The sequence below is a fragment of the Vulpes vulpes genome, chromosome 3 (genome assembly GCF_048418805.1).
Source record: "Vulpes vulpes isolate BD-2025 chromosome 3, VulVul3, whole genome shotgun sequence".
Taxonomy (NCBI): Eukaryota; Metazoa; Chordata; class Mammalia; order Carnivora; family Canidae; genus Vulpes; species Vulpes vulpes.
This window is the reverse complement of record NC_132782.1, coordinates 108,343,950-108,363,867: the sequence shown is the minus strand read 5'-3', so window position 1 is coordinate 108,363,867 and position 19,918 is coordinate 108,343,950. Positions and strand designations below refer to the sequence as shown.

Sequence of the window (19,918 nt, the reverse complement as noted above, 5' to 3'; positions counted from 1 at the left end):
AAATGATCTTATGTATTGATTAATCAGATTGTTTAAAATTAAGTGCCATGAGTCAAATCCTCCTCTAAGGAGTTTAATTTTTACAGACCCACGTGACTGGCGTGTTGTAATAAGATATTTGGCATCATTGGTGGCTACATTTGGGGCCAGGTTTCTAGATGAACTTCAGTTCAAACTGCAGCTCCTTAGGCAGGTAATTAGTTCTATGACCTTGGACATGTTACCTAAACTACCTGAGCTTCATGTTTCTCCTCTAGCTCATAAGAGCACCTGCTTCCCAGAGTCGTGAGAATAAGTGCTGTCGATATATATGAAATAATTAGAACAGGGCAAGGCATATAGTAGGTGCTCAACAAGTGATGAGGTTTGGTTGCACAAGCTGCATTCTCCAGGAAGCCACCACGTGTGGCTCCTGAGCCTCTGAAGTGTAACTGGTCTGCACTGCCAGGTGCTGTAGGCATAACACACACACTAGATTTCAAAGATGTACGATCAAAAATAGTAAAATCTCATTGATTAGTTTTCATATTGATTATCTGCTGAAATGATGATTTGGGAATATATCAACTTGAATAGAACATACAACTAGCATTAATATCATCTGTTCCTCTTTTTTTTTTCTTCTGTAATATGGCCACTAGAAAATTTTAAATTCCGTCTGTGACTCGCATTTCTATGTCTTTTTGACAGCACTGATCTAAAGGCATGATTTAAGAAGCAGGAATGATTAAGAAATGGGAAAAGCATAGACTTTACAGAAGGATTTAGGGGCTTGGGGCACCTGGGTGGCTTAGTCGGTTAAGCATCTGCCTTTGGCTCAGGTCATGATCTCAGGTCCTGGGATCGAGTCCCATGTCTGTTGGGTTCCCTGCTCAACGGGGAATCTGCTTTTTCCTCTCCTTATCTCCCTCCTCCTGCTTATGCTCTTTCTCTCTCGCTCTCTCTCAAAAAGAAGGAAGAAATATTTATGGGCTAATCAGGGTAGTACCATGCTCTGTATGCTACTAGGGAAGTCCCCTAACCTCCGTGTGCCTCGCCTTTCTCATCTGCAAAGTGGAAGCAAAAATCCCTACCACAAACAAGTTTTGAGGCTTGAGTGAAACCATGTATATGAAGTGCTGAGCTGCACCCTTGGCCCAGGGCAGGTGCTCAGACACAAACAGAGGTTATAGCCTTTGTTACAGGTGCAGGGTGTGTTTAGCATCCCAAGGGGGCAGAGTAGATACTGAGGATACCTTCATAACTACTTAGTGGTACAGCAAGCCAACCGTGGCATGCTGTTTTCACCCCCGTTGCCACATTTGACCTTCAGAACGACCCCAGGAGCAATAGCTCCTCGTGGAGCTGAAGGAACAGAGGCACAGGGGCCCTTTAGGGTCTGAACAGGAAGCAGAAGCCAGGTGTTCTCCTGTCAACCTTGTGCTTTCCGGAAACTTGCAAAGTTTTCCAGGGACAAGTTTCAGTGTCATTTCCCCTCCAGTTAGACAGCATCCCCAGGCATCCCCTGAACCAAAAAGAAGACCAGCACCTAATACAGTCCAGCAGTCTGCAGAGCGACCTCACCTGGTAGAGCCGGTGGGGTGCTGTGCATTATGGAGGCGACTTGAAAGGCAGGAAAGGCACCCCTGGGCCTCTTGCTCCTCAGCCTGGTGGAGAGTAGTGTTGTTGCTTGTGGCGGAGAAGAGGAAGCTCCCAAAGCCATGCGCCCTGGACACACTGGCACCCCCTTATGTCTCAAACCAACTGGGTACCCAAGTGTACAAGCTTCTGGGGCACAGCAGACATGCTGCATTGCAATGTGCTTTAAATTAATATGTTAGACACTTCCTCTCATCAGCACATAAAGCGCTACCTCATTCTTTTTTATCGGATGAATGTTATTCTGTGTTATGGATGCACCAAAATTTATTTAGCCAGTTCCCAGTGATGGACATTTAGGTTGCTCTCCATATATACCAATGAGGCAAATTCCTTCAAGTAGAATGATGCTTAGAAAAAGTGGTTGGGGCATTTAAAAGTTTGTGGATTTGATTAAGTGCTGTCCAAAGTATGCGTATAAATGGGTAGCCCCACCAACAAGGTATGAGGTGCAGTTCCCCCACACCATCAACATGGCCAGATAGTTCACGTTGGGAAGTCCATGTGGAAAAAGCAGAGGGAGGGTGAGGTGGCAGCTGGGAGGCTGGGGCAACTGTCCAACTAGGAAACTGGGTACTGAACCAGGACAAGAGCAAAAGAGGGGAGGGTGGAGGCTAGACCTACAGTGGTGCTGAATGAAGGTAATGGGACGGAAGAACCAAGCATGGGTCTCAGGTTTCTGACTTGAACAAATTGGATCTGTTCACTGAGATGCTGAACATAGAAAAGGGAACAAGTGTGTAAAGGGAAACAATGGTTTTAGCTGAGAACCTACGAGCTCAATATGCAGGACATCCTGTTGGTGGCGTCTGCAGGCCCAGGGAGGAAGATTTGGGGATGGTAAATCTTCTGTGGAAATCATGAGTGTGCATGAGATCTTCTTGGAGTGCATGGATGGATGAGTGGGTGGGTGGATGGATGGACAGACAGGTGGGTAGGTGAGTGGATAGATAGACAGACAGATGGATGGGTAGACGGATAGATGGATGGACAAACGGTGGATGGATAGACAGTAGATGGATAGATGGATAAATGGACAGGCAGACAGGTGGGTGGGTAGATGCATGAGTGAGGGGTAGATGGGTAGATGGACAGATGTATGGACAAACAGGTAGGTGAGTGGATGGGTAGATGGACCAACAGGTGAGTGAGTGGATAGAAGAAAAGATGGATGAGTGGGTGGGTAGATGGATGGAAGGATAGATGGGCAGAGGCAATGACAGACAGAAATCTAGATTTTATTCTGTTTGGACTAAACCATATGAAATTGCTATCTTTATTGTTCACAAATGACAAAATACTTAACCTGATGCAGGCTAAAGTATGTGAGGGGGGAAAGGTACATCATACCATCTGCAATTTACTTTAAAATGCATCAGAAGTAGAGGATTAATGGATGGATAGCAGGGTAGATATGTGATAAAGCGAGCGTGGTACCATGGCATCATCAGAAGCTGGGGGTGGAGGCGGCATACAGGTATTCACTGTCAAATTCAACTTATCTTTATGTTGGAAATTTCCACAGTAAATTCATGGAAAATGATTTTCAGTGGTCAAATGTTGGCAATTTCATGTGGTTTCACTTAATATATATTCCTCATTTGGCCAAGAGAGCTTTCTGGGTTCCCATCTGTGGCATCAACAGATCTGCCTCACAGTCTCTTTGGTCTTATTCTTCCCGGAGTTGGGGGCTGGGGGTCGGCGTTCCTCCCTCCTGGAGTTAATGTTGAATTGCCCTAATGAGCTGATTACTGCGCCAAGTTCGTTGGTATCTGGCTTGTAATAATTATAGATTTCCTCTGTGATTTGATCCCATTGGTTGCCACAGCAACAGCGTAATAGCTCAACTGAAGTACTGTCACGGTGATTTAGAACCAACATGTCTCTTGCAGCCTCCAGTCTGGGTGCCCCCACCCCCTTGCTGTCGTCATGGCAACTGATGAGCAGCACATGACCAAAAGCTCTGTGTCTCCCTCCCTCTGCCCTCCCCATTCCCACTCTGCAACCATTCCCACTTCCTCTCCTGGACCCCTTGTGGACAGGCATTGACCCTAGCTTGGCTATACTGGGGGGCTAGAGTAATTGATGCCCCAAACCTTCCGCGGAGAGTGGGGAGTTAGGTGGATTGTCAGAGCCAGAGCCACCCCTCTGGCCCCCAGGGGTCTTGGAGATGACTTGGTGCCCCTCAGAGCCCCCTCAGGTCTGGGGCCATGCTGTAGGCGGGATCTGCTGCATCGCCCCCATAGGAGGGCTGGGGGGGGTCATTTAGAAATCCAAAGCCGTGGATCACTGCTTCATACTCCAGGGGTCCGGAGCCTATGAGAGAACAATCTAGGAAGAGGCTCCTGGAAGAAGGGGGGGTGGACGGGCAGAGAGCCTGTTTAGAAGGTCCTGGGTCAGGTGCCTCATCCTTCCGGTTTAAACTGAGCTGTACTTAAAACATCTTTTTTAAAAATCCATGTTCTATTTTTCTCTGTGTGTTTATCTCTTTTTTTTTTTTTTCAGTCTCTGTCTGTCTTTGTTTCTGTGTGGATCTTTTCCTTTCTGTTTCTGTCTGAAACCTCTTTGTGAAGCCACCTCTCAGCCTCTCACTCTCTTTCCTCCCTCCTCCTTCACCCCCTCTCCATCCCCCTGCCTCTAGCATTTGCTGGGAACCAGCTGAGAGCATCCTTGGCCCAAATTTGCTTTGCTTCTGAGGCTCCTTTCCTCCCCCTGGTACCTGAGCCCATGTTTCAGGGACTGCCTGAAGTCCGGAGCATCCTCCTGAGGGGGAGCTGGTACCTGGAGGCACCTCTTAGGATGAACCCAGCCTTTCTCATCCCTGGGACTCTGCAGAATGGCATAGAGGAGGCGTTTTAAGCAGGCGGGAGCTGGGCTTGCTGCAGGACCCTGACTACCCGGCACTGTGAGTGCAGACGTGTGTGCATGCGTGCGCACGCGCACATGTGTGTGTGCGTGCATGTGTGTGTGCATGTGAGATATGCATTTGTGCATATCTACTGGTATGTGGAGGTATGTGTCAATGTGTGTCAGTTGCTCTTATCTGTGGTGCTGGGTATGCGAGTGTGTGTGCACATGTGTGTACCCATGGTCATGTGTGTAAGTGTGCCTGTGTATGGCTTTTGGTCTAAAGGACACACAACTGTACATGACAGATTTTTCAAGGATGCTCGGTGGAAGGAACACAGTGGGATGAACCCCTTTATTTTTTTTTAATTTTTATTTATTTATGATAGTCACACACAGAGAGAGAGAGGCAGAGACACAGGCAGAGGGAGAAGCAGGCTCCATGCACCGGGAGCCTGATGTGGGATTCGATCCCGGGTCTCCAGGATCGCGCCCTGGGCCAAAGGCAAGCGCCAAACCACTGCGCCACCCAGGGATCCCGGGATGAACCCCTTTAAAGTGGGAACAAAATTAACAAAAAGTGGTATTAAAATGACAGATAAGCAAGTCGCTTTTGCCAGCCGGCTTGCAAAAGCACTTCTACGCGCATCCGCCTTCTGTCCCCAGGAAATGAAGTAAGGGTCACCTTGAAAAGCTCTTTTTGCTCAAGAGCTAAAATAGATCCTTTCCATCCTGAGGGCTAAAACAGCACACACACATGCACCTTGTCTTTGAAACTCGGGAATGGGAGGCTCAGGGGATCGCCAGCAGGGGTATTCTGCTTCACCCGCCAGGAGAGCGGAGTTTGCAGGGAGACCCTCTTGCCTGACAGCCAGGATGGCCTGTACCATGCACCACGAGCAGGTAGGAGAGACCTTTGATGGCAACTCCCCTCACATCTCACACTTCTGTGGTCAATTAGAAGTTCATTGTGAGTTTTTCTCACTGCGGCAGCCCGTGCCCCAAGGGGCGGCGAGAAGGAAGCAGGTTTAGAAAGCAAAATTTCACTTGCAGGGCAGGACATGGCAATCCAGATGACTTGCCGTTTTGTAGTTAGTCTGTGAGAGCTGGCAGCTGCGCCACCCCGGGAAGGGATTCCTTCATGCTCTGCCTGACCCTGAATCCCGGGGGGACTTAGCAGCCGGCTGCTCAGAGTGAATGCTAACATCTCAGGGAGAGGATGGGTCTGGAGGTGGACACAGCCTCAGGAAGGCTGCAGGCCAGGGAGGGACAGACCCCAGTCACCTGGTGCCACACCCTCACCCTCAGAGGACTGCTACCACTTGAACCTCCTTGAGGTCAGCACTATTGTGGCCTCCATCTGCCATGGCCTCATCTCCTCGGTCCATCTGCCAAAGCCCTCATCACCTCCTCCGTCCTTGCCTCCAGGAAATCTTTAACTTCCACTCAAGTAGAGCTGCCCCCAAATACCTTGTACCTCCAGCATCACGTACCCTGCAGACCTTTCTCCACGTGCCCATGAGCTGCAGTTTGTTTCACAAGGATTTTAGGAAAAATATCAATGAGGATGAAATACATACAGAGCAACTGGCCTGGACGCTTAAAAAATCCATGTCATAAAAGGCATAACGGCTGAGACATGGTTCCCGGTTAAAGGAGACCAAGAGCCATGTGAGCAGACGCAGAGAGCCGTCCTGCAGTGGCGCCTGGAACACAAAGGACATTTCAGGTTCAAGTGGGCGAACTTGAACGTGGGCTGTTAGATAATAGCATTGTGTCAGTGACAAATCACCTGAGCTTGAAATACTTGTGTCTCAGATCACTTGTGCTGAGAGCACATGGAATGCTCTTGTTCTGTTTTGTTTTTTGTTTGTTTGGTTGGTTAACAGAACGATAATAGTAACTACTTTAGGGGATTGTTTGGAAAATTGAAAGTGCTATATCATATGTAAAGAGCTTAGCATGGGGCCCAAAGTAGGCGATTGGTAAATGTAGTTGCTGTTGCTGGTTACTCTTTTTTTTTTTAAGATTTTATTTATTTGAGAGAGTGAGAGAGAGCATGAGCGGGGCATCAGGGCAGAGGGAGAGGGAGAAGCAGGAGAAGCAGGTTTCTGGCTGAGTGGGGAACCTAATGAGGGGCTCCATCCCAGGATCCTGAGATCATGACCTGAGCCAAAGGCAGATGCTTAACCAACTGAGCCACCCAGGAGCTCCTGGTTACTCTTGTTAGCATTTTCCGGGCACCCTGTGATTGGATGCAAGTGAAAGGTCTTTCTCATCTGCACCCAGGACCAGCTTCCCTGGCTTGTGACCCATATGGTCACACAGGGCCCGTGCTCATGGAACCCCATTCACACTTGGTTTAGTACTCTACTGTCACTGTCTTCAAATTCTTAATCATTCTTGACAAGGGACTTCGAATATTCATTTTTGCACTGGGTCCCACAATCACCCAGCCAGTTCCCTCTGCACAGCCATCGGGAGCAGCTCTTAGACTAAACTCCCTGTCACCTCATCACAGCTCAGAGAGGCCCAACCAGGCCCGTACATTGCTCCATTCCAACCCCAACACAGTCCGTCAGCCTGCAGCATCCAGCACAGCGGCCGCTCCCCACGTGTGACAGTCAAGCACCCAGAGATGAGGCTAATCCAAATAGAGATGTGTTGTGGGTATAAAATTTATACTGGATTTTAAAGACATCCTACAGGAAAAAAAAGGAATATAAAATATCTTAGTAATAATCATATTGATTACATATTGAGATGATTTTTAGATACATCGAATTAAATAAGATATATTAATTTGACCCGTTTTTATTTTTATTTTTAAAAATTTTTAAGTAATCTCTATACCCAATGTGGGGCCCAAACCCAAGTGGCATGCTCTACTGACTGAGCCAGCCAGGTGCCCCTGTTTTAGCTTTTTTAGCATGGTCACTAGAAAGTGTAAAACGACTTAGGTAGGTCACATTTGAGGCTCGCATTATATTTCTGTTGGACAGTGTTGCCTTCAACCAGATTACCTACTAGTCCATCATGACCTGAAACCAAACCAGGCCAGCAAATGAGAGCCCAGTGGATCAACTTCCAAGGGCTTTTTTTTTTTTTTTTTAGATTTTATTTATTTATTCATGAGAGACACAGAGAGAGAGAGAGAGGCAGAGACACAGGCAGAGGGAGAAGCAGGCTCCATGCAGGGAATCCGATGTGGGACTCGATCCCGGGTCTCCAGGATAATGCCCTGGGCTGAAGGCAGGCGCTAAACCACTGAGCTACCCAAGGATCGCCCCCAAGGGCTTTTTTTTTAAAACCAAACTCCAGCCCTGGTGCTCCAGCTTAGACCCACGTCTCCCCGCCAAAATCCACCAGGCACCACTCTCTAGTGAGGTCATCACTGCTGGCCAGCCTTTTTTAACTCTTTGCTTTCTTCCGGAAATGCCCCAACATACTGATTTTTAGACCCAAAGAGTTTGTCGAGTGGCCTAAATATATTTGCAAGACAGAATGGTGGGCAGAAAGAACCCTGGACGTGGAATCAGAAGAAATAACTCAAGAATTAAAATCCCAGACCACCCCTTCTTTGTCCGGTGAACCTGGGCCCTGTATTTAACTTCTCTGTGCAGGGAAGCAGAACAGCACTGGCTACAGAGTCTCACAGACCTGGGTTTGAAGCCTGGCTCTGTGGCGTACAAGCTGTGTGACACAAGACAGGCCCCTGTCCCTTAAACACACAAGTTCCCTGACCTTCCGGAATCCACAGCAGAGGGCTGGCACCAGCCTCTCACATTTGGTTTATTTGTTTTGTGTTTCTTTCCCCACCTTGATGGTATCACTCCTCAGGGTGACCAAGAAAGAACGGAGACAGGGAGTGTTTGTAAATTCTCTCGTGGCTCTTGGTGTTGTGGGCCAGGTGTTGACAGGCTTGAAAAGCTGCCTGAGAGCCAACTGGAGGGGCGGGGGGGGGAGGTCCTCAGTTCTGAGCAGGTGGATGGATCCCCAGTCATCTTGGTCCCCCTGCCTGTCCCCTTGCCATGGTGACCACCGGACACAGGCTGTCTCAGTGGGACCCCACAGTCGGAGTATACCACTCCATGGAGTGCAGCATGTTTGGTGAGGCTTCTCCGTGTGATGTGGTGCTAGGTGCTGGGGCTGCTGAGCCGAAATCAGTCACCTACTAGCAAGCGACACTGATGATCCCCCATCACAATATGGAATCATCTTATTTATGGTCTGCTCCTTCCACTGGAACAGAATGCAGAGACACTGCTGTCTTAATTTCCCTGGCTAAAGGGAGAGACAGAGATGGTCTCTGTCTGTCGACATTATAGGTGAACCAGAAAAGAATATGCAATATCAGTTTATAGATGACATACACATGGCAAACGTTAGCACTTGTTGAAACAAGGCGGTGGCTACAGCCAGACTGACCCTGAGTATTTGAAAGTCTTCATTAAAAAATAAACTTAGGTTGCTGGAGAGATGCAGATGAGTGGCATGTAACCCTGAATTGGTGAATCAGGAAGGCTTCCTGGTATAGGGGGCCAGAGGTGCACTATGAAAAAGTACACAAGGGTAAAGGAAATATAAACAGGAGGCAGAGGCAGGGTGGGGATACAGGAAGGACACTTCAACAGACATTAGTACCTGGGTGATAGATGACCTGGAGGTAGGGAAGAGCAGAATGTGAGCAAGTCAGTGTCACGGGGCAGGGAGGAGCACCTGTGCACCCAGCCAAGCAGCTGGGCTTTACTCCGGGGGTAGTGGGGACCAGGGAGTATTCAAGTAAGAGAGCGTCTGGGAAGCTGTGTTATGTAAGTCAGTAAAATGGTTTCATTCAAGCCTTCAACCTGTTTCCCCAACACTTCTCATTTCCCCTGGAGGATGACCGGGGTTTTTGTACATCTCACTCAAGGAGTAGCATTGTAGGGATTTGCATTTTTTTTACTTAGCAAGTTTGTTTTCCCCTAAAGGTATCAAAAAGTCATAAAACAGGGGTTTCTGGGGTGGTTCCTGTGGATGGAGCGCCCAACGACTCTTGATTTCAGCTCAGATCGTGACCTCAGGGTCATGAGATCGAGTACCGCATCAGGCTCTGCGCTGTGCACTCAGCTCAGGTCTGCTTGAGATTCTCTCTCTCCCTCTGTCCCTCTCCCCAACTCTCATGATTTCTCTCTCTCTCTCTTTCTCAAACAAATAAGTCTTAAAAAAAAAAAAAGTCATAAAACAGGAGCATTTCTCTCAAAAGGAAGGAAGGAAATATTTGGACACCTGGGCGGGTTTCCCTGCCACGGAGGGTGCCAAACCAGGATGAATTCCATCACAATTTTCTTCACTCCGGATGTTTGTCTCTATGTGGACAAAACATAGAGAACACAGTTGTGTTTGTTTTTGGACAAAAGTGACGCTTGTCTGGCCTCAAAAGTTGATAACCCTTCTTCCCCAGGCTTATATCTTTGCTCTCTCTTTGGTGCCATACTTTGTCCTCCAGGTGCTCCACTCCTTTTGCTAAATAAGCTAAACAAGGCACTGTCAGCTATGTGGTTCACAGCTCCCGCCATCTGCCCTCTGGCATCCCGTGGGAAGACTCCGAGCACTCCCTAAGTGAACAGATTACATTTTCTGTCTCAGAAAAACAAGCTACCAGATGGGGAGGTAGGGCTGGGCCTGAGGACTCCTGAAGTCGACACACAAGGGCCATCCGAAAGGCCTGCCTGTTTGGCCAGGGTCATGTGATTGACAGCCACTGTGGTTGCACCAAAAGCACGGGATGAGCGGGCCTGTGTGTGACTGGAATAGTTTAAGGGTTAGCCAGAAAAATTAGGAAACGAGAAAGGGTGGACAAACTCTTTTTCACAGATTAAAGTTTCAAATACTCCGCACTACTTCTCCATTACCTAGAGCTGTCCTAAATACTAAGGACTCTAAAGATGGCAGTTCTTCCACCGAAAAGACCTTCCATTCCATTGGGTTCCTCATAGAACTGGGGCTTCTGCACCCTGGAAGGGACAGCAGGGACGAGTGTTGGAGCACAGGGGAAAGTCCAAGTGTGGCCTGAGGTTGGAATTGTCAGTGAGGGCAATTGTAGGTCCCCACTGATGAACATGTGGCCAAAAGATGAGAATCTTTTTTTTTCTTTAAGATTTTATTTATTTATTCATGAGAATACACAGAGAGGAGAGAGAAAGGCAGAGACACAGGCAGAGGGAGAAGCAGGCTCCATGCAGGGAGCCTGACATAGGATTCAATCCTGGGTCTCCAGGATCAGGCCCTGGGCTGTAGGCAGTGCTAAACCGCTGAGCCACCAGGGCTGCCCCAAAAGATGAGAATATTTGGGAAGACTGCAGACACTGATAACTGTTGGTTTGAAATTCTTTGTTCTTGTAAAAAAAAAAAAAAAAAAAAAAAAGGATTCATCGACCTGAGTTGTCTGATGAGATTTCTAGGTAAGGACTGAAGCCGCCACCCTGGGAATGGGGCCAGGCCTCGGCCTTCAAGCTGACCCAGCCCTGGGTCTAGCCCAGCTCTGTTGTCTTCAGCTGTGTGACCTTGCACAAGTGGCAAAACCCCTCTGAGCCCCTCTCCCACCAGAGAAAATGAGAAAAGCACCATTTACCTTTCAAGAGAACAGGCAGTGTGTTGAGCCTTGACACGGCAGGCATCCGTCCATTGAATTGTAGCAGATTTCTGGGTGCACACGGAAGTGAACAATCCTTTAAATTACTGAAAAGGGAAGACTTTTCCAAGGGTCGGTAGGAACACAGGTATGCCTCATAACTCAAGTGAGCAACAGTATTTCCAAGTCACTGGCCCTGCAGACCTTGGAGGGAAGAAATTGACTCCTTTTGTTATCAGCTGTGGTATTTGTACCCTTGGCAGGTCCTGGAGTCCTTAAAATGAAATATTTTCCCTGAATAGGAAATGTATCTCCTCCAATCGCCCGACCTTATTTGTTTGCTGCTGTTGGCTTTCCCACGGGAACACAAGTTCCCTGAGAACAAAGTGGGACATGTCCTCATTCAGCGTGGCATCTTGGGGGCCCTGCTTCAGTGCTCCATATGCACTTGTGGAACTGAACAGATTTTAAAGGCCAGAACTCCCTTCTGCGGCTTCGACCTGGGGTAGCTTCTTCCCCGTTGGCACAAGCGTCCTTTCCAAACAGATTCTGTTCCTTCCATCCTTCCCCCTTGTAGGGCGAGAAATACAAAACTGACTTAACTGTTTGCAGATGCTTCTTTCCAAATACTTGCTACCCCCAGAACAAAGGCTCTCTGTCTTTCCCTCTTGGAGGGCTTGGATTTGACGCCTTGTCTGTTCTCTTTCCCCTTGACCCTATTCACAGGCTGGGGGCCACCTGCCTTCCAGCTTCAAAGCACTCAGCCTCCCCCGCTTGTGATTTAAGTTCGCCTCATTCTTCCCGATGGAAGCTGGTGGGCAGGGCAGGTGGGTGAGCTCCGAGACAGAAGCATGAGGATGGAAGAGGTTGGGACAGACCAGCTTCTCTGTCGTGGAACCTGGAAGGTCAGGCTCGTAGCAGGGAGCAAACAGCCCTTCCCAGCACTTCAGGCCATGGAGCACCTTCCCTGCCAGGCAGAGGGTTCTTTGGAAACTGAGGAAATAGTGTGCTGTGTCTTCTATGTCCTGTGTGCCTCCTTCAGGGGGGCCCTGACCAGACCGAGTGCCTCAGGACCTCTGGGTAGCTTCCATTCTTCCCATTTCACAGATGGGGAACCTGAGGCCCCAGTGAGTTGCACAACCAGTCCAGAGTCATCAAGCTCGTATATGGCACATCTGGACTCCATTTCTGGCTTGCGTGACTTTCTCAACTGCACCTCTGCCTTTGGTAGGAGCCGACACTTGCCCCTGCCCAAGAATAGTATCGCCCTCCTCTTGTACGAGTCACTGATGATTGTATGATGCCGCAAGAGGCAGGGCACAGGACACCATGCTCGTGGGGAGGGACGGCTGGGGCCCATGCGGAGACAGCCAGGGGAGGCTGCGGGCACTGGCAAGGGAGGAGGGAAGCCAGCTCTGAGATAAAGCCTTCTGTCCCAGCGCCATCCATTACAGCCCCATGAATGGGGCCCTGTTAGCCATCTGCACAGGCCCAGGGCTCCCACTTTGTTGGTTGCCATGGCGACCCTTGGCCTTGACAACAGAGGCGCACTTGGCTGTGTGTGTCATTGTGTCCCATTGAGTCTGCAGAAAAGCCGACAGACAGCCGGGGCTGCAGACAGGAAAGGAACGTCTCATGCCTCGGCCAGCGCTGTTGTCTCAGCCCCGAGAGAAGATAGGAGAATGAGAGACAGAGCATCTTTTGGGGCCCCAAAGAGGCCTGGGGTCCATTTCTAGCCAATGATGCAGGCAGAGAGTTCGTGTTCGCCGGGCCTGCTAGGCAGCGTAGCAGAAAGGTGAGTCAGACACCATCTTCAGGACATTTATGGAGCGGTTGCTATTTATTCCGGGAGTGTTTACAGCTAGGCACTGCCCTGGGGCTGAGGATACAGCAAGGACCCACGTCTCACGTCTCAGTTCAGTTCACACTCTGCTAGCCTATGAGTTAGGTTCAAGTGGTATTATCCCCGTTTTACAGGTGGGGAAAATGGGGCACAGAGAGGTTGCTTAACACGCCAAAGGTCACACAGCCAGCAGAGGAGCCTGGTTTCACATTCAGCACCCTGCACACTACTTCTCCAGGCAGCCACCACGGGCTTCTTTCTTCCTGGATTTTTGAGACGTTTAACTCCTAAAGTCAGAAGCCCTCCATTTCCAGGGATGTGGGGACCACGCAGACCCAGGTCAAGTGCAAGGTGCACCATCCACCTCTTAGGGCAGTAATTTTCAGCCTCCCTTGGGAGCTTCACCAGTGCCCATGTCACACTCGTGAGACTGTGGTCTAGTGCTGGGTGAAGCCCATCATTGTTGTTATGCTCCTGGAGATTCTCATGGGCAGCCGAGGGTAAGAACCACTGGCTTTGAGCTCAGGTACCCTGAGCCTGCCATCCTGCACTTGGCTGAAATTACAAATAGAAGGTACATTGCATATAGTAAGTGAGCTGTTGATGTATTTTATTCTTTCTCCAGAGCATTTTTTTTCTTTTTTTCTTTTTGCCCTTTCCCTGAATTCCCCTTACCCCATTGATTTAAACACTACCCTGGCCTCTCCTCATCCCATCCCACCCTCCAAATGTACGAGACAGATGAGAGGAAGCAGAGAGAGCTAATTGGCATTTTAATTAAAGAAAGGGGGACAGGGAGAGGTGGGTGGGCCTGGAGGGCTCACTGGTTAGACCAGGGTTTGCAACTTGTTCTGACTGAGACACACGGTAAGAAACAGCATTTCTTGCAGGTGCCCTGCATGCCTCAAACCAAAATCACCATTGCTCGCCATGCACTTGAGTGGTTCCTATTCTCTCCAGTTTATGGGTTAATTTAAATTTCCCTTTCAGTTCTGATCATGTGTGATGCTCGCCTGCCTTTGACACCTAGCTGATCTCTATCTCTAGATGTTCAGATCGCATAGGGCGTGGGGGGGTGGGCAGAGCAGGGACATAGATGCTCAGATGCTCACACTGCCTCTGGGGCAGGAGCAGGGGGTCAGGAGCAATGCAGTGGGGCTTTGGGCATGCCTGCCAGGTGGTCCTCAGGAGCATGGAGACTATGTGATCCAACATGTGGGGAAACTGAGCCAAGAGAAGCACGTGTCTTCCTGACCCAAGGAAGGGCTGTGGTGGACAGTACACAACGACTTCAGACTTGGGCAGAGGGGAATATTATTGTTAAGTTGTTGTTTCAATACAAATCTCAGACCTGCTCACTAATCTTCATATGAGTCCTCCAATGGGTCATCTTTTTTTTTTTTTTAAGATTTTATTTATTTATTCGTGAGAAACAGAGAGAGAGAGAGAGAGAGGTAGAGACACAGGCAGAGGAAGAAGCACGCTCAATGCAGGGAGCCCGATATAGGACTCGATTCTGGGTCTCCAGGATCATGCCCTGGGCTGAAGGCGGCACTAAACCACTGAGCCACCCAGGCTGCCCAGGTCTTCTTAAAAGGCAGTTGTTGCTGTCTCCGTTTCACAGCTCAGACATGTGTTGAGTTCACTCACTGCATAAATTGACCTGGGAACAGCACTGAGGTCTGGGTCCCGTGGAGAATGAGAAAAGCCTGATCCCGTCTCTCTTGGGGTTTGCATTTTTCTAAGTGTGATTGGAGTGTTTCAGGCAGGAAAGTGATGTGAGATGAATTATCCTTAAAGAGGTTGAGGACCAAGTAGAAACTGATGGAAAGCAAACAAGCAAGGAAGCCAAGAAAGCACCAAGGGTGCAGGTGAGACGATGCAGCCGTGGCCCCTAGCAGGACCCTTGGGCACCAAGCTCCCTGCCGTCACCGTTGGACGAAAGGGAGCCTTCCCTTGGGACCTCCTTGCATCTGAGAGGCCCCAGAGCCAGTCCCCAGGGAGAGTCTGCCTTTTCTTGGGCCCCTTTCCTCTGTGACCCCAGAAACCTCCACGGACCTCAGACCACCGAGCTCTAGAACCAAGCACTGCATCATTGGGCGGAGAATACAAAAGGGAGGGACAAACCAGAGACAGAGGAAACTCAAGTGCCTGACGCGCCTACCATCCCTCAGGCTGTACACATTACTTGTGCCCAATTCACAGCACCACCAGTAAGAGAGGCACCGCTCCCCCGCATCCCCTAAATGAAGACACTGAAGCTCAGAGTGCTTTCGAAAGTTTTGCTCTGTCAGTTACATAAGACAGTAGAGCTTTATAGCTGGAGCCCAGGCTCTGGGCACAGCACACGTGTGTGGAGTGCCTGTCACAGCGCACACGACAGACATCACTCATCTATCACAGCTCTGTTTCTTCTCGGCCTGGTTCACCGTTCATCACCAGCACCTACACACAGCGCCGGGCATATCACGGGGTGCGGCGATATCTGCTTGGCAAATGACCCGAGCAAGCAGGGTCAACGGCAAGCTGTAGTAGGCAGGAACTTAAAGGCAGGCCTGCGTGACCTCAGCGTGTCCTTACTCCACACCCTTGTCTTGTCGTCTCCCGTCTGTAAAAGGGGAGGGCCAGCCCCATAATTCTCACGTTTCCTTTTATTTTTTATCATGGTCAAATTCACGTAACAGGATTAACCCATTAACCGTTGTAAGTGAACACCTCAGAGCCTTTTGGCACATTCACAGTGAGGCAGACATCACCACCAGCTCCAGAACTTTCTCATTATCCACATCAGAAACCCCGTACCCACTAGACAGTCCTCGCCACTGTCCCCTCCCCCCAGTTCTGGGAGCCACTAACCTGCTTTCCATCTCTTAGCATGTACCTGTTCTAGACATCCCATACAGATGGAATCATCAGCGTGCGGCCCTTTGTGTCTGGATTCTTGCACTAAGCATCCTGTTTTTGAGGTTCATCCACTTTGTAGCATCTGTCAGCACATCATTCCTTATTTTGGTGTGGAAGGGCTCCATGGTGTGGACAAACCCCAACTGGCTGCTGATGGCCACTCGGGTGGCTTCCACCCTTGGCATTGTGAATGGCGCTGATACTACTGTGCGTGGGCATGCATCTGTTTGAGCTCCTATTTTCTATTCTTTGGTGGTGTACACATAGGAAGGGAATTGCTAGGGGTGCCCAGGTGGCTCAGTCAGTTGAGCGTCTGACTCTCGGTCTCAGCTCAGGTCTTGATCTCACAGGTATAAGTTCAAGCCCTGCACTGGGCTCCACACTGGGCATGGAGACTACTTAAAAAAAAAAAAAAAAAAAAAGGAGTGGAATTGCTGGGCCATGTGGTAACCTGTGTTTAACTTTCCAGGAACCTGGAAGTCTTACAGGCTGGGGATTTAGAAGGTGGTCTCTGGCTCCTTCCTCTCTCTCAACCTTCACCCCACTAGGTGCCCCCCGACATGCCTCAGGAACCCCCCTCTTCAGTTCACAGTGACCCCAGCATCTCACTGACTGTGGCTTGTTCTGTGCACCCCTCCCCTTGTCCTGTCCTGGCTGACCAGGACCCTTCTGAATGAGACCGGAGCGCTGGGCTCCCCCACACACACACAGAGGGTCTCCAGCCAACCCTGGGCCTCACCTTCCCTTCCACTCCTCAGTGATGTCCCAGACACCCTCCCTGTGCACCCGACTCCTACCCATTCCACGTCTCATCACCCCTGAGTGCTGGCTCAAGCCTCGACCTCCTCTCTCCTCCGTGGCTTCTGAAAATCTCACCTTTGAAGGTACAACGCGGTGACCCTGCACTGGCATCGTAACCCCCACCAGAACGAATCTGCCTCCCTGCGTTCCCACTTGCACCTTTTTGTACCAGCAAAAGTCATGATCTCATCCCACCATGTACAGAATTACTTGTTGACAGTGAACTGGAAAATTTTTATGTACGCATCTCACCAGGTTATTTTAAGGATTTATTGACATGAAGGGGAAAGCAGCCTAGTACATTAAATTCTCCCATGGTCTCCCCCTCCTTCCTCTGCCACTAAATTATGAGCCTCAGGAAGAGAGGAGCGTTTTACCCATCTCAATACTTACATGATGCAGTACCTTGCCTGTAACAGGCACCTAATTAATTTTTGTTGATTGAATTAGCGAGCTAGAGAAAGCGAGCGCATGACATCAGTTCTTCTGATTGTTGGAAACGTATTGTGCCGAGAATTCATGTCTGATAGAGATCAGGTTTTGTTATAAGGTCAATTTCAACTGCAGGCCACTGAAATGTCACCACCATATATTTCCCATTGTGACATTTTGTAATTGAAAGTGTGCAGGTGCGACTCTCACTTTTGCAGAGCATTCAAATGTTAATATGAGCGTTCTCAGAGATTCTCGAATTTTCAAACACATGTTTAATGGAAATTAAATTGTGTGGAGTCTTAAGTGCTCCCGTTTGAGACAAATGGCTTTAAATGAGAGACAGCAGCCGCTTGTTCTGCATAGTCACTGTGCTGCTAAATTAACAGGCTTGCTTTGAGCTGGATATGCTGCTGGAATAGATTTAAAAAAAAAAAAAATCCATTGAGTTATCAAGGAAAGAGTATGGTTTATCAGTTAATTTATGGTCACATGTTCCAGACCCGTGCTCTCCCCAATAACATTTTCTCTGGTGAAAAGCAACAAAATCTCCTCTCTGAACGAGACCATTTGTATTCATCAAGCCCCAGGATCTTACTGCGGCGAGGTGTTTTGTTATTCGCTGAATTAATTAATGTTGTAATGAGCAAAAGCAAGGGCTTTGGGGTCGGACAGTCCCAGGCATTCCTGTAACCAAGGCCAAATCATAACCCTTCCGAAATTCCATGGTCTCATCTCCAAAACGGGGGACACCCTCCCTGCTGGATGGTTCGGCACATTGAGGGGGATAAAGAATCATACCCGAATCATACCCAGCGCCCTGACATGACAGTCACTTCCACCTGGACCGCATCCCAGATCGGCCGCCACTGGGAAAGACTTCATCCTTAGCCACCCTGCCGGCTCAGGTCCACCTGCAGTGCTGAAGAAGAGAGCCACAGGCAGGCACTCCCAGGGCACCCCAAAATGTGGAGCTCGGTCTGAGTCTCTAACCATGCTGTGAGCCGGACTCTATAAGCAAAAGAAATCCAGATACTCAAGCAAGCTTTAAAAAAAAAAAAAAGGTTGGGAGGAGGAAAAGACGGTGGGGGGAGCTCTCTTCTGGACCCGGAGGATGGGAACACTTCTCCCACAGTCCTGATGTTTCCTTTCATTTGGAGGGACAGCTATGAGCCTGACACTCCTGGCCCTCCCCCCACCGCACCAGCTCCCCCCAGGGATAGGGGGACTCAGCTTGGCCCCAGCAGGCCCAGCAATGCACGGTGCGCACGGGGCCAGGCAGGGCTGCAGGTTTGAGGTGGACCCAGGGAGCCTCTGCGTCCAGGACCCTCTACGTCCTCTCCTGCAGCTGCTTCTCGGCTGCACATTGTTCTGAAACACCCGGTTTGCATGCTGGCTCCTCTCATGGGGTAGAGGGGGCGCCCTGGTGGCTCAGGGTTAAGCGTCTGCCTTTGGCTCCGGTCGGTCGGTCCGTGACCCCAGGGTCCTGGGATGGAGCCCCACATCGGACTCCCTGCTCAGTGGGGGGCCGGCTCCTCCCTCCCACTTGTGCTCTCTCTTGCTACCCCCCCCCCAAATAAATAAATAAAATCTTAAAAAAAAAAAAAGATGAAGCAGGGGGTGGACCCCACAACTCCCAGGGCTCTGGCCTATCCCCGTCCAGGCTGCGGCCAGTGGGGCACACAGCACAGACACGGCTGCCAGGTATGCGCCCCTGTAGACAGAAGGGGGACGTTTCTGAGAGCAGGGAGGCACGGTGTGCTGAACAGACACCCCAAAGTTACCTCCTGCACCCACTTCCCAGGAAGCACCTCAGTTGTCTCATCTGTGAAGAGTTGACACTGACAGAGCCACTCGTCCCCTGGGGCTCTGGGGATGAAACAGGGTGGTGTCTGCAGCACAGCTAGGTGCTCAGGACATGGTTGTGCTTGGAGGGCAAGCACTGCCCCTGACCGATCCCTGTGCCCAGTGCCCACCGGAAGGGTAGAGGGGCGTGTAGTAGGTGAGCTGTGAATATTCACGGAATGAGTGAGTCTCCAGCCAGTGCCAACACCGCCTCCTTTGTTCAGTCCTTGCTTCTAATATTGTCCCACGTCCCATTAGCTCTGGGGGTACTGGGTCAGGAGCACTGCCTGCGCATCGTCCTGAGCTTGGTCCCAGACCGCACCCCCACCCTGTGTCCTCACCCTGCTGCTAAGCCCACCACCACCTCAAGTTGGCACTTCGTCCGTGCTTTGTTGCAGAGTGAATGGAGGGACATGTGTGAAGTGTGAGGACTCAGTGACTCTGGGGTCAGACCTGTTTTCAGACCCACCATTAACCTCTCTGTGCCTCAGTGTCCCTATCTATAAATAGGGGACCACAAAGCCTTGTTGTGAGCACTCATAACAAAGACGAATATCAGCAGTGTCCTATGCAAAGAGCTTAGCCCAGCGTGCAGCATGCAGAAAGGACTTGGGAAACAAGCTCCCTGAGTCGTGAGAAGTGAATGGCTCCATCGCTGTTCTGAGATCCAGCACGATACACCTGAAAATACACACTCCAGATACCAAAGCAGGGGTTTAACAAGAAGACCCACAAACCAAAAGATGCAGGGAGAACACACTTGAATGGTGGCCTGGGGATGGGGTAGGGGGGAGTGTAAAGGAAAACAAACCAGGTGGGGAGGGGTTGATCCAGGCCCACAAAGCAAAGGGTGACTAGCAGGTCTAGCCAGGGAGGGCAGGACTTCGGAGGGGTCTGGGGCGGTTCAACACGGGGGGCATGGGAGCTCAGAACCCTCGCTCCCTGGGTTTCAGAGCAGGGTCCCACATCCAGGGGAAGCCCCTTCATCTCTAGCA

General features: G+C 49.9%; 1 protein-coding gene across 7 annotated transcripts in view; it reads left to right on the top strand.

Annotated features, from left to right (window-relative positions):
- ABAT (4-aminobutyrate aminotransferase) overlaps positions 1–19,918 on the top strand; it is a 97,681-nt gene that overhangs the window by 36,455 nt on the left and 41,308 nt on the right. The window contains exon 1 of one of the 7 annotated variants that reach the window (XM_026003088.2): positions 3,629–4,543. The exons of 4 other annotated variants lie outside the window; for them this stretch is intronic. The gene's annotated coding sequence lies outside the window, so the exon portion shown is untranslated. Of the gene's footprint in view, positions 1–3,628; positions 4,544–5,149; positions 5,389–12,633; positions 12,894–19,918 lie in introns of those variants that run through there. 2 more of the 7 variants (XM_072753882.1, XM_026003089.2) reach the window with 2 other exon arrangements.